Below are 15214 nucleotides of genomic sequence, written 5' to 3' on the forward strand. Positions count from 1 at the left end.
CCCACCCCATTCCCCCCACCCCCTCCAAGTGCTGCTAATTCTAATTCACAGCTGCACTGGTTAACAGCAGCCAGTACTCATCCCACCTAAACCCATCTCTCCGTCACCCTCTCTGCTGCTTTAACACTCATTTCCCTTTCCTCACATTCCAGTCTCAGTCACAGGAAACAGGAAGTGACACAACACTCCTGCTGTAACTTTTGGGAACTGTACATTTGATAAAAACCACAAACTTCACATGTGAAAATGTTAAATTACAAACTGCATGTCACCCATCACATTACACACAACAGTTCTCAAATAAGGTCTCCCACTATCTGTTAGCACAATATTTGTAAAAATGACTGACTAGCTGTGGTGGGTGGCCATCTTGAATCGGGTTGTTTCAAGAGTTAATCACTCGTAGAGGTACATTCAGTTATTATTTTCTATGACTTCCACTGGAATTCATTGACTGATGTGTGATTTATTTTGCTAGCGGACAAACAGACACACACTTGAGCCGTACATGGTCACCTGCCTTGTTTTGAACAGTAAAAACTTGACTCATCATTTCTGTCTGTCTGCATCTCAGAGCCATCTGTCTGTATTATAATGATAAGAGATGAATGTGAAGAATTCAACATGATACCAGAGACACGATGACCAGTTCTGACATGATGGAAGCACAAATTTACAAAGTTAGGGTTTGTACCTTGGTACTTACCCAGTAAGTAACCTGCAACCTACCAGATACATACTAGGTATTTCCCTGGTAAGTACTGAGTGTGTACTGGGCCATTTTATGTATTGCTACCAAAACATGAGATGAAGGTCTGGCACATCTTTAACTAGAAGCTCATGGGAGCACAAAGCTTTGCCAAGGTCACAGAGTCTTTAAAAAGTGTAGGATCCATATCCTGGGCCGGATAAATACCAGAATTTAATCACTTATTTCTGTGACAGCCCCAACAACATTTTTTCTTTTAAAAATTTAATTAAAATCTGTTCATCAGTTTTTAGGTAATCTAACAGACAGATGGACACCAATGGAAACAAACTCCTTGAAGGAGGTAAAAAGATTTTTCTCTAAACCTGAATTTTACTTTTTCTAGTTTCTTTTAGGTAAAGAGATAATTGCTGGCTGGGATGCTTTTCAAGACAATAGTATTCTGCATTGTGCTAACAATGAGATAATAGCCAATATATCCATTTTTTACGACTAAATGTCAGGATTTGGGCTTTCTTTGTGTTTTGGTATTCAGTTTATTGTTTCTTTTGTTGTCTTCATGTTTTGTCTTGTCTCTGTGCCTCTGTCATCATTCACTTCTTCTCAGTCTCTCTTGTTTTCCCGTCACGCCCATCTACACCTGCTCCTAGTTTTGTAATCTTCTCACCTGTGCCCACTTCTCCTAATTACCTTCTTGTTTTAAAACCTGGTCATTTCCTCCACTCACTGCTGGTTCATTGTCGCTTTGTGCGTCGTCTCGTTTGTTTCATGTCTCGCCTCCTGTTTTCCTCCTGTTTGGATTTTGTTATGTTTAGTTTTGCTGCCTCGTTTTGTTCCTTTATTCTTAATAAATTAGTTTATTTTCTAAAGATGAGTCTGTGCATTGGGATCACCGCAATCTCCTCTCAAGCCGACACCAAAGATCAAAACAGGAACCTTAGGAACTCCAAAAATGGCAATAAATGAACGGAGTTTCAATGTAGCTCCAAAATGTGAGAAATAGCCTCAAAACAAGAAGCTTAATGTGGCTGAAGTATAGGGCAGGTTCACAACACCTGAGTTAATCCCACAGATAGAGAATGTTGGACTAAATTTAGGATAATCTGGACCTGGATGTATTCTGTTAACTATCTAAAACAGGATAAGACAAACATTCACATTTTTGGTTCAAAAAAGGAGAATTTGAAGACATACATGTCTTCAAATGTGTGTGTGTGTGTGTGTGTGTGTGAGAGAGAGAGAAAGAGACAGACTGCTGCAGTTAAAATGCTGACTTTAGTAAGCTGTGTGTTTTCTCCTCTGACTCCTTACACAGACACACACACACACACTTTAACTCTGGTCATTCTGCTGCAGCAGCTGGTGCACAGGCGACAACCAAGGAGCTACGGTTTCAACTCTGCATTTTTAGGAATTATCTGACTATGCATGCAAGTTTTCTTCCAGTAGTCATCCTTTTTGTTCACCGAGCTTCCTGCACACACTGCAGATCAGAAACACACCAGGTTTCCTACATGTCTGCACTGGCTATGTTTTTACAATCCCAGGAATCATTTATGTACATTTCACTTATTATATCGGCCTCTAGGAAGCTTCAGGTAAAGTTTCAAATAAAAGTTCCCTCTGAGGAAACTAGAATCAAATATTAAATGATGCACAGTGGTACCCTTCAGTAGTTGAGCTGATTATCAGTTTCACAAACCCTTTAAACCCAAGGACAATCCTAACAGACTAGCAAACATCAGAGTCTTGCTTTTATTTTACCTTTCAGTGGAGTTGTTGTCTTTGTTTGCTCGACACGTCTGCAGGTACAGTGAGGTCAGAGGATCTGGATGCATTTATGAAACAATCAATATTCAGTTTCCCACATTCTGTAAAAACTCAGAGACCAAACTGCAGCTGATAGCAACATTGTTCTGAAACAGAAGTGGGCAACTAATATCACTAAAAGACACATACAGAAGTGGGACTGTTGTGGAGGGCCAGACCAGAGGTTTAAACACAAATACAAGATGCATAATTAGCTATAAATGTTTCTTTAATTGGCTGCAATAACTGAACAGTTTTATAAAGCTAGAAGAACTTTTTGACAGCTTGGAAAGCTTCAGTTGGAATTACCATTTTTCTGGTTATTGGAGCTGTCAAGGAATGGGAGGGATTATAACATCTGACATCTAGAATTATCTGTTAGGTTGTTGATAAAATAAATGCAACATAACTATAAAACGTGTCTAATTCTGGCACTTTTCCTCAGTCAGAGCAGCCCAATCCATCTGATATTACCTGTTTAAAAGTAAAAACCCTTGCCAGGCTCCAGTCACAGAGATGTTCTGGTGCCGATCCGAGTTTTCCTGCTGCATCAGAACCAGCTGCAGTCTCCTGAACAACTGGACAGATTATTTTCACACTGGGCCCATTTGGTGACCCATTAAAGAAAGGATCATAGTGAGGAATTGCCTCCCTCCTGGGTGGACTTCTTCAGCTTCTAAATCCAGTTTCTCTGCTGACCCCAAGTATTGACAGCCTTTGTGTCTCCAGTAGATGTTTGCTTTTAAGGGTTTGTGTAGATCACATCTCACTGAAAAACCTAACCTGACTAAATTATTTTGGGTTCTGTTGGATAATTATAGCATTTTTTTTTTTTTTTTNGGGGGGGGGGGGGGGGGGGTTGGTGTGTGTTTTAGATGAGCCTTCAAATTTCTGAAACTCAGGAACTTACTATCAAGGCTATTTTATTTTGGCAGAATTAACTTTCAACATTTCTCCAAAAACCCAAATTTTACCAAGTAAAGAGAAGTTTTTGTTCCTCCTCCTTTTTTATATATTCCACTGTGCAGCTCAAGGACAGACACTTCAAAGCTGCTTCCAAACATCTTTTCCCCAACGTGCTCCTGCTCACATGATTCTGAAGAACGATGCTCCTCCATTTTTTATAAAGCAGTCCTCCGTTACCCCCACTGCTTTAGGAACATTACAGCAGCTGTAAAAAAACAAAATTAAAACAAAACATTGTTTAAATATTTCAGTCATTCCTTTAGCTCTTTTCCTGAATGACTGTCCAACAATTTTCCTGAAATGAATAATTCTTCATGTTGGGCAGGATCAGAATCATCTGGGTTTTACAGTCCAGGAAGCTTTAGGGTTCTGTTGTACAATATTTGTCTTTGTGTCTGACTGATGAGAAGGATTTTATGATACACTGGTGGTAATAAGAATAAGAAAATTAATATGAATAATATCTGAGTAAAATGAAGAGATAAAGACATCACATTAAGAGGAAGACATTAGGAAAAAAATCAATAAAAATACTTTTTTAATCACTTGCTGCCATGAAAGGCAGGCAGTGATCAATGAAGCAACAACTAACCTGAGTTCAAATTTAAATGTAACAGGAATACAGAAAGGTAAAAATCTAAAATTACAGTAAATTGTTCTGGGTAAGCATATTTGCAATAATCCTTATTAACCCTGAGGGACTCTGGTTTTGATTAATTTCTTTAAAATCATAAGTTTAAGACAAAAAGTGTCCTTATTCTGTGCAGAAAGCATGCAGCTTAGATTTATGGGATCTGAAGAAGTGCAGAAAAAATAAAAATCTGTTCAGCAGAGAAGATTTTAAAAAAAGAAGAACTGGAAGGAATCATGTCTCTTAACGCAGCAGGAAGAAACATCCATCCAGTTTGTGTCTCTGAAGATGCTTCCTTTAAACTTTTAGCCCAGTTGGAAAGATTTTTTAATGACAAAGCCTTTGTTGTAACTGAATACAATCTGAATAATTACATTTTTAAATATGCTGCTGTTTATTTTCATTGTTGTTCAGATGCATTACAAACCAAAATTGTTCTTTTTGTTCGTTTGTTTGTGTGTTTTTAATTAATCTTACTGGCTTTATTATTTTTCTGTGGTGTATGAAGTAAAGGTATATCACATTTGACTAAAACTATTGTTTGAATTAAAAACAAAACACACAGGAAAACATAGATTTAACTTTTAATTAGCACGTGTGACTCTGTATACAGCAGATTAAAGTGTTCTCATTTGTAAATTGAATAATTAATCCTGAAGGTAACACCTTCAGACTCAGCTGGAGCTTTTCTCAGATACACAAGTTTGTTTGAGGAAGATAAATTCATTTTTTCCGCTTCTAATTCATCAGCATATTGTCAGAAAAGAAGGAGCAACATCTTGAAATAAGCGGCACAGTGCGGTGTGGACTCCGGGGCATTTCCATGTCTGCGCTTTGTGCAGCGAGTTAGAAATAACAACTGGAATCTGGCAGGAAGAGGGTCGACTCTTTAAGTTTCATTTAATTGAGTGTAATAGAGCAGAACTGAAGGAACAGCTTCTGTTTGGCCCTTTGTGCATCCTGCAGCAATCGTTTAATTTCAAGCTGAGGAAGGTTTACACCATTCGCTGCAGTGATTTTTTTTAGATTTGGTACAGTGTGGTGAAGCTGTATGTGTTGTGTTGTTGCTTATATTTACAGTAATCAGATCAGCTTCTATAAAACTCTTCTCTTATTCTGCTTCTACAGCCTGAATAAAGACATCCTTTCCTCATGTATGTTATAATTACATTTAATGATGAAGTTAAACAATAAACCCAACATAAATCAAGACTTCATAACTAAATAAGCTGCCCATTTTATTTTTTTTAGTTTTTTCAACCAGATATCTTTCAGTTTTTAGTTCTTTCTTTACTTTAACAGATTAATTCCTCTGCAACATGTTGAATAAATGAATAAATGCTCCAATAAGCATTCAAACATATTTGAAAAGATTTTTCATTTATATTAGCTACAACAATGTTTTTGTTTGTTTTATTTTTTACAAATGAAAACAAACTAATTTGATTGCAGCTGGTTGATTTTTACATTTGAGACTCCATCTGCTCTAATTATGTTTTAGCCACCAGAAAATATCTCAGATGCTTTATTTTTGTCATTTGAAGTAGTTTGTGTAACATTTTGTTTATGATTTTTCTTCCTGTTTGTGTAAATGTATGAGTATATTGTATGTCAAAGACAAAATTCTCAAAAAACCTGAAATATTTCCTCAGACACAGGAAGGGATTTATTTGAATCAAGTGGTAAAAGTCAGCTCTGTTCAGCTCCAACATATTTCAGAGTAGAAACTTCATTCAAAGTTAAGTCCCTCCCATTAAAGATCAGAAATTTCACTTTAAAACCCAAAGGTTTTTTTTTTAATTTGTCAGGTTTTCTTTCATAATTCACTGTAGATTAATAAATAAATAAATTACACATGAAGTTTCTGCCTCTCAGTTCAAAAATATTTTTGATATGACTTATTTTTCACACAGTGACTCAGTTTCTGGTTTGTGTTTCTGTCTGAGTGGAACGTTCTCTAACAGAACACAGAACCGTTGTCTGTTCCAGCAGTGATGAAACTGAACATTTTCTCCTCACAGGCTAATTCTGTCCCACGTGAAATAAGAGGCGAGCTGAGAGTCACCAGGATGTCCTCAAATGCAAAAGAGCGTCCCAAAGATAGCCCGCGACACGTCTCCCACCTGCGGGAGACTTCACAGCTCATCTCTGATTCTTATCATGTGGGAGGTAAACACCAGCCTCCAACATGACAGCAGTGTGTGAAAACCAGGCCCAAATATAGAAACAGATCCCGGGCCAGACGGCGCCAGATGGACGTGCAAGATACACGGGTGTCTGTGGCTTGTGAAGAGTGAGCCATGGAGGGTTTCCCCATGCTGTCTTCATTATAGTGGCGCTTACTGTAAAGATGTCCAAAAAGACTCAATCTAAAATTATTTTACTGTTCTTCCAAAGAACATTCAAATTAAAATGAAAGGCCTGGCATTTCTTCAAGCAATGCATGACACCACCTCAGCGTCTGTGCTGTGAACGACTCTCAGTTACACATCAGATCTTAGCTCCAAAATGGACTGTTGTTGTCCTTTTCTTGTTGCTAATGTTAATTAGCTGATTAGATTGACTCCAGGTGTGAATCAGCTGTACCTCCAGGGATTATTTTCTGAGCTTCACTAAAATCCGTCCCGTGGTTCTTGAAATATTTTACTAATACAAGTGTTGATTCCAAAATTTACTATCAGATTTTTTTTAGCAAAAACTATTGTGAAACGTGTAGCATTCAGAGATTGGCTAAATTAGGGTTAGAGTGCGGGTTTTTGATGTTTGTCTCTTTCTTACCGTTTATTCATTGTCACATGCTGTTTTTATTTTGTTTTTTAATTATGTAAAGCACCTTGAAATGCCTTGCTGCTGAAATGTGCTATACAAATAAAATTTGATTGATTGATTGATTGGAAATTGGTGCTGTAGACAGTTGTGTTTCCTAAGTTCAGTTAGCTGTGGCGACCATCTTGGATTGAGCTGCCCAGTTGTAGATATTTATCCAATATAAACTTTTTGAAATGTTCATTGAAATAAATCAGGAGGTTTAAGAGAAACTTTGCTAACAGACACAGTTGACTCTCAGATCTCCTGTAATCAGTTGGTGCTTGGAGTATTTGTTGGGAACGACTCTCAGCTACTACCACACAAAGTTTAGCTCAGTATCTATAATTCTGGCTGACTTAGACACATTTTTGTCTTTAATAAGGTTGCCTACAGTAGCATCTATCTTTAAAGTGATTGACTCCAAAACCTAATCATTTCTAAATGTCCATTTAATGAACGTATACAAACACAGGCAAACCACTTTATTACCTTTTTGCCTTTCCTGTCAGGTAATTAAAAAGAGAAAAAATGAACTTTTTTGGTCAGTATTTAGGAGCTGAAGGGGATCCAGAGTTTCACAATGAAGCGTTCATGTTTAACAGCAGAGGCAGCAGCAGCAGAATCAGTTTTTATGGCTGTTTGCACCAACAAAACAAACCCCCCCTACAATCAGTAGAAGCAACACTATCTTCATTTCTCAGCAAACAGCAACATGTAAATTCATTACCGCTTCGAAGAACAATTTTTCCCTCTGATTTGAAACTTCCTGTCACAGACTGCAGCTGTGTGTGCAGATATCGTTCAGCTGAATTTATAAATATGAATGTGGGCCTATAGAGGAGGAACTCTCCGCTTGTTGCCATAAAGCGTGGCTCTAATGCAAAGAGCAGCAGCTATTACTCACCGATGTACATAAAGCCATACATTTTACAGTTTACTCACACAAATGCTTCCCATTCTGTTGACAAATTAATCAGAAATAATCAGCAGCACACAGACTCCACACAATAACAGAACAAAGCTGAGGGGGTTACCAAGAGCTTATAATTCACTGAAATTAAATCACAGAACAGACTGAGGCAACTTAGAACAAAGTTCTGACTGCAGAGACCGGGGTTCGAGTCTGAACAAGTACAAACACACAAACAGACTTCTCACTTTATTTATAAGTTGCTTCAGTCTTGCTGCATTGAAAAGTCACCAAATACCTCCTGGATTATCCTGGAACAAAAAATGATTTGGGTTAAATTCTTGTTTTTCTTTTGGTTTCAAGTCATTTTTTTCACTGTTTGGTTGAGTTTATAAAAAATGTTTTACTTTGGGCTGTCGCCGCACAACTACTTTCTCACTGTGTGCACGTTGTGTGCAGCTTACATGTTCTCCCTGTGCTCATACGGTTTTTCTCTGGGTACTCCGGTTTCCTCCCTTGGACCAAAAATATGCATTTCACGTTAATTGGTAACTGCAAATTGTCCCTAGGTGTGAGTGTGAATGGTTGTTTGTCTCTGTGTGTCCCTGTGATGGACTGCTTTGACCTGTCCAGGGTGTCCCCTGCCTCTCAGACAGTGACTGCTGGAGACAGACACCAGCTCTTTGAGACACGAAAAGGAGAAGCTTGTTAGAGGAAATGGATGGATGCATGTTTCAGCTTTACAATAATAAGAATTAGTTCATTCAGAAATAGTAACTGGGCTATGGTTCTTGAAGATCTTTGACCTCACAACTGAAGGACTTCTTCAGTTCTCGTTAGAACAGTTGGAAATCTGCTCCCCAGAGCTGAACAGGAAGGAAAATAGTGATTGGAATTCTGGTTCTTTTCTGTGATCCATGTCATTCGGCTCAGTTCTCAACTGTTTTTTAGTTAATATTAAGAAGATATTTGAGAACTGAAAGAGCAGTGTTGTTTTGAGGAGCTTAGCCAAATGGTTCACATCCAGCAAAAAGAGCCAGAATTCCCAACGCTGAAGTAAAAAAAAGGCGTAAAGATATTGTCATGCCTTTTGCTGCTCCACTATCTGACAATTTTTAAAGGATTTTCTCCAAACACAACAATCCCTAACAATAAAAACAAACAGGACCTTCAGACAGAATCTGTTTCACCCTGAGGTTAAAACACTGAAACAGGAAGTTACAGTTTTCAGTCCTCCGCTGGAAAAACTAAACAAGCTCTCCACCGACTCATGGAGAGGCAGCTCTTCAGGTCAGGACTCAACAGTCCACCTGCATCAGGACAGAGCAGAGCTGGAGAGGAGTCAGGAAAGTCATCTGTGTTAAGTGGAGAAAACAAAACAGTTTTAAACAAAGGGATGGCCTCAGGGTTCATCTGTCTGTCACCTACAATACTGCCTTGGCTCTTCCTCACAGACAGTTGAAGAAACTTTTATTTTTCTCCCAGCATTTGAAGTTTCATGTCAACAAGGCAGGAGGAACTGAATAAAAATGCAAAATTAGATATACACACACAAATAATTGTGTCTACATTCATACCAACTAGTTGTGTTGTTCATTAGAAAACAGCTTAAAACTATTTTAAACACTGAAATTGTAAGAATTTTGATTATAAACCTATTTTGTTCATTATTTGTCTCAAACTTTTAATCAACAAGGAGAGCTGCTGAGCATTTGAAGTCTTGAGAAATGAAGCATGTTTAAACCCAACTGGCTGGAAAGCTTCAGTGTTTCAGAAAACTTGATCAGACAACCACTCCTGTCTGATTTTCAGTTGTTCTCATAAAATGGTGCAATGTTAGTCCTAAAACTTGACAGTTTGAATAAACCCTAACACAGGACAGCAGGATGAGACTTGTGAAGACATAAGCAGGACTAAGAAAATCTGAAACTGAAATGTGAGAAACAAGGAGTATTTATCAGCTTGGATGGCTGACGAGTAAGTGGAAACAGGTGTGCTGATTACAAATGAAAGGCAGGTGGTGCTAATGTGCTGGCTCCAGGGCCTTCTGTGGACATTAGGAGGCTATAAAAGGAGTTCCAAGAACAGAACAGAAACTGGGCCTTTTTTTTTTGAGTCAGCTGGATGATGTTTTAGATAGAAGTGATGACAAGCAGAGAAGGGAGGGGGCTTCTCCTGGAATGCAAAAGGTTTGCCAGCATGAGGAGGTGTCACCTTAAACCAAGGACAACCTGTCAGTGCAGTTTGAGTTGATTGTGTCATTAATAGCTTAACTGTGCAATAAAGACATTAAAACACCAACTATCACTGACTGGGTAAATACAACTCCACTTATAATGGAGTACAAAAGCTGCCCCTCAGTACTGGCTAGGCTCAAAATGAAACACAAGAAACTCAGAAACTCAAACTAATTGAACTCTGGTTCATTTGCCTAGAAAGTCCGGTTTGTTTGGGGAGGTGTGGATGCACAATTGAACTCTGATGCGGACCAAAAAGGCAAACTCTGGTCCGACTAAAAACCTCGGCCTTGGTTCGGTTGAAGTGAACTCTGGCGCAGTTTGAATGCATATATGAATGCAAGCTGACCGCAGACTGCTCCAAAATCAGGAATCAAACTATAGCACATGGCCTTCTGGTTAAATGCAACCAAAACAAACGCATGTTTATACCACTGGCAGGAGAAATGGTTCAGGGTCAGAGACACATCCAATCAGAACTGATGGGATGAGCCAATCTCATCAGATAAAACAGGAGCAGAGTCAGTGCTTCAGAATCTGAGGACAAATAAAAAATGACCTTAAAAGTTCATGAAAATTTAAATAAAGTTTCTTATATGTAGCCAACAAACAATGTTTAAATTGTGTTACCTTGACCAGAGGCCACTTCAGTTTGTACAGTTTAATGTCACTTATCTGAACACCACTTTGTAGGATTTTACACATTTAATGAGCCAACACCAAAACTGTTTGAAACATATTCAAAAACAAAATGAATGAAAACAAAATTCCAACTGGGCCATCTTTTTATTCACAGATTGATCAATAAAATAAACAAGAGCTGTTTTCTTTTTCCTCCCACTGTGTCCCAAACAAAGAGGAGGACAATCAGTGTGAGGCACAGAAAGGGAATAATGGGATGTTTATCTCTGAGTCAGTTTCTGGGAGAATCCTGACTGAAGCATGGTGTTTCTATGGGTGTCTGTATCACAGGGGGCCAGGTTGTCCCTGTTGTCCCTCACAGAGACATGGAGAAAAGACGAAGGACAAAGACAACAAAGACAGAGACAACCTTTATTTGCTTTATTGCTCTCCTTCTATTCACATACACAAAAACTAGAACATCTTACTGCAGCAGTCCAAATCTCTGCAGAACATACACACTGTTAGAAATACACAGCAGCATCACGAGTATTATGGTCTGTCGTCATGGTTTCCTTCAGCAACAACCACACACCTCTGTGGCAGAATCCTCCTCTCACCAGACAGATGGTGAAAATGGTAATTATGGAAGTAATTTAGCCTCAAGTAAGATGTTGGATTGGTTCAGACAAGCAGTAAGAATCGGCTCCTCTCTTCTTTTCTATGGGAGCAAAGTTACTCCAAACGATACAATGATGACTCTGAAGATCCTTCCCAACTGGACGAGGAGAGCAAACTGACAGGAAGTCGAACTGACTGTATGCAGCAAACAAGCAGTGACTCGAACTCAAACAGTCCTGAAGAGAAAAAGGAAGATGAAGATCCATCCGGTGTTTAAAGACTGAGCATCACATCAAGACAAACAAAAACCTCCACCTTTACTCCTGCAAACATGTCTGTGTCCGTTTGTCATTTTTACCGTATTTCAGCCAATGTTAACCAGTTTCAGGCCGATATTTTGTTCATAAATAACAGATTCCTGAGCTTTAAAGATCTTGTGTGAAGTTTTATTATGAACAACCGACACATAAAATATCAAGCCAAAATATAAAAGGTAAAATATCATAAAAGCTGAGTGAAATTACAGACAGGTACTTAAAGGTTCTGTTTTAAAAATCCAAAAGGTCTTCCTAACATGTGCATTAACAATCTGAATCACAGAAAACTTTTATCGAGTTTTAACATAGTGTGCAAAAAAAGAAAAAACTATGATTGCACTGAAATGTTTTTGGCTCTCACAGTTCCTGGATGGTACAGAATAATAATGGACCATATTTTCCTGGACTGTGCAGCAGTAGGAATAAATCTGCTGTCCTGACCAGAATCTGTGAAGACTGAGGAGCTGAATCTGATCCCTGACTACATGTACCTCTGACTGTATTACTCTTAATGAATAACATCAATTAAATATTGGAAAATAAAATATAAGGCATAATAAAACTATATATCTGAGTTATGATTTATAAATAATTATGATGGAAGATTATTTTATTGTTGTTTATTAACGAAGTCTAAATTATTGAACCACTCAATGATTGTGCTCCTTTTCATTAAAAACAGCAGGTTGGCTAAAGTTTCACTTTATAACCACATAAATGTAAATTTGTTAACTAGTTACACAACAGAGTCACTTTGAGGGTCATGTTGTTGTCTTACTGCTCTTTTATGTTTAAACTAAAACCTTTTCTCCATAAATCTTTGGCTACATCGATTACATGGTTTTAGTTCTGAAATCTGCAAATATTAGCTCAGGATTTTTTTGTTCCACCTGAGATTGTCTAAGCAAACAAACAAATAAACATAGAAATAATATATTAGACCTTTTGTTGAAGAACTAAACTTTATGTTAGCAGTCATAAAATTAAAACTGTTTTTATAGAAAAAGCCTAGCATTTCTTGAAGAGTTTTAGACCAAGATCATCTTACATTAAAAAGAAATGAAGTTGTTGCCTTTTTGGTCAAACCTTGAAAATAATGATGCAAAGTCTCGTGCAATAAGGGGAGTATTTGTTGTGATTGACTCTCAGCCACCATCACATCAAACTTTAGCTCATTATCTGAAAAACTGAGAAGTTTCAGCCTTATTTGTGTTGGCTGATGGTGAGTAGGGGTGGCAGCCATCTTGAATAGGTAATCAGGTTTAGAAGATGATCCAATAAATACTTTCATTAAAATCCCTCAAGTGGTTTATACGATATTTTGCTAACAGTGTTGACTCCAACAGTTAATGCTAAAGATTTTGGCAAAAAATAATATTTGTGAATGACTTTGAGCTACAACGACACCACATTTCAGCTCAATATCTGTTAAATAGACTAAACTAGTCATTATTTTTTTGTTTTCTAAGGTCAGTTGGCTGTAGGGGATTTATTTTGCTAACAGTCAGACAGAGTTTATTCTAAATCATTAATGGCAAACAGTTAAACAAAGATCTGTTAGCCCTCAGAACACGTGTTGGGGATCACCCTCAGGTATTACCACACCTGTAAAACTGACTGAATCAGAGTCATGTTTGTGGTTTTCAAGGTCAGCTCACTGTGGCAGCCATTTTGATTTGACTCCAAAAGTTAATTAGTTGTAGATGAATGTCTATTATTACTAAGTTTTATAATAATCCTTCCAGTGGTTTACAAGATATTTTACCAAAAATCTGACACAGGAACACATGGACAAAGACACCGGCAAACCCATTATTGTGACGTTGGACGATAAATAAAGCTGAAAAAGATTCTAATCCAGCACTGATGGAATAAATAAATGATCCTTGATGTTGTCAGTTTTGTTTTTCAACACCTGAAGGAGCTTCAGAACAGTTTCTGCAGGGATGAAATGTGCACCTCGGCTCTGAATTACAGCTGCAGTGATCCTGAACAGCTCTCCTCAGGATTAAAGTACAGAAAATGAATCTTTCACTTGTCACTCGTGTTACTTCCTACAGGACAACACGAGGCAGCTCCCCGGCGTGTGTGGATTATTGACTGAGTGCATCAATTAGTTCCTGCTGGGAGACCCAACAGAACCTGCTCCTAGTTAATTGTTTCCTTTAAGTAGTATGACTTCGTACTGAGACCCAGATGTTGTGAAACACCACCTTTGGTCTCCTGCCACCGAACATGAACAATGATGTCCTGATACCACAGCAGTCATGATCATGGAGATCATCATGGAGATAAAACCAACAGAATCTGGCAACATTCTCCTCCTGTGTGCTACCACTGTCTGCTGAGAGAAGAAAAAACAGACAAAAATTATGGTGGAGAATGACAGGGCTAAGATACTGCAGGACTTCCAGATCCAGACTGACAAACAGGTGCTGGCTAACCAACTGGACATCGTGGTGGTCAACAAAACAAGGCAATAATGATGAAGAGCAGCTGTAACATTCAGAAGATGAAGCTCAAGAAGCGAGCTCTACAATGCCATGGTTGGTCACCTTCATTCATGTCAATAAAGTGGCTCATTTGTGAGCCAAGCAAACAAAGACCCTAATGAGCCTCTATTGTGAGGAGAGTGAGGGTAATCTGCAGGTGAATCCATCTCAGCTTTAAAAGCTTGAAGCTCACACTCTCTCTTTTTTTTTAATTAAGAAAGCTCTTCGGATGAGAAGCAAAATGTCTTCAGTGACAGAAAAGAAGTCCAGTTTTTGTTTTTTAACCTTTTTTGGATTCACCATGTCCTGGATGACTGAAAATCTACACCAGCAAAAACTGTGGAGAGTCGAGGCCTCAGTGGTGCCAGTGGTCATCGGAGGACTCGATGCTCCAACAGATTCCAGGAACAACCTCAGACATCTCTGTTCACAAGAGCTCAGTCCTAGGAACTGATAAGACACTGAACAGAACCCTGAAGGTCCCAGGCCTCTGGTAGAGGACTTGTTCTAAAGTAAAAGTACAGATGGCCATGTGAGAAAAGGGCAAACTCAGATTATAAGTAGATAAATAGAAACAAAGACAGGTAGACAACAGTGTTGGTTCTGTAATCATGTTGTGTGTTCAGACATTTTATTGTGACCTCATTTAAATGTCTTTTTTAGTGGAACAAAGTATTTGCTTCAAAGCCTTTTGAAAAACTATAGATTTTTCTATTTTTCCTGCCTGTCAGTGTCCTTCACTGACACACTCCACCCCTACTTGTTCATTCATTACGAGCAACTCAGAATGAGACATCAGTTAAATCCCTAAGTAATAATACTCCAAGGGCACACCAAAAGAAGCATAGAATGCCTCCCCATTTATCTCATTTGATTTCATCCACAGAGATTGCACTAGCAAGCAAATTCTCATTTATAAATAAATTTCTCATTTGAGCAGTGATTCAGTACAAGGCCTGTGGCAGAGATCTTGTTTTTATGACTTGTGTGCCTCTCTGGTTCATCTGCCACACAGATTATTGTTCAGCTGTACTCCAGAAGGCATTCTCCCTCACAGTGAGGCTTGTAACTCTCATCTGGGTTGGTAATAAAA

Source organism: Kryptolebias marmoratus, linkage group LG2, assembly GCF_001649575.2.
Source record: "Kryptolebias marmoratus isolate JLee-2015 linkage group LG2, ASM164957v2, whole genome shotgun sequence".
In the NCBI taxonomy this organism is placed as follows: Eukaryota; Metazoa; Chordata; class Actinopteri; order Cyprinodontiformes; family Rivulidae; genus Kryptolebias; species Kryptolebias marmoratus.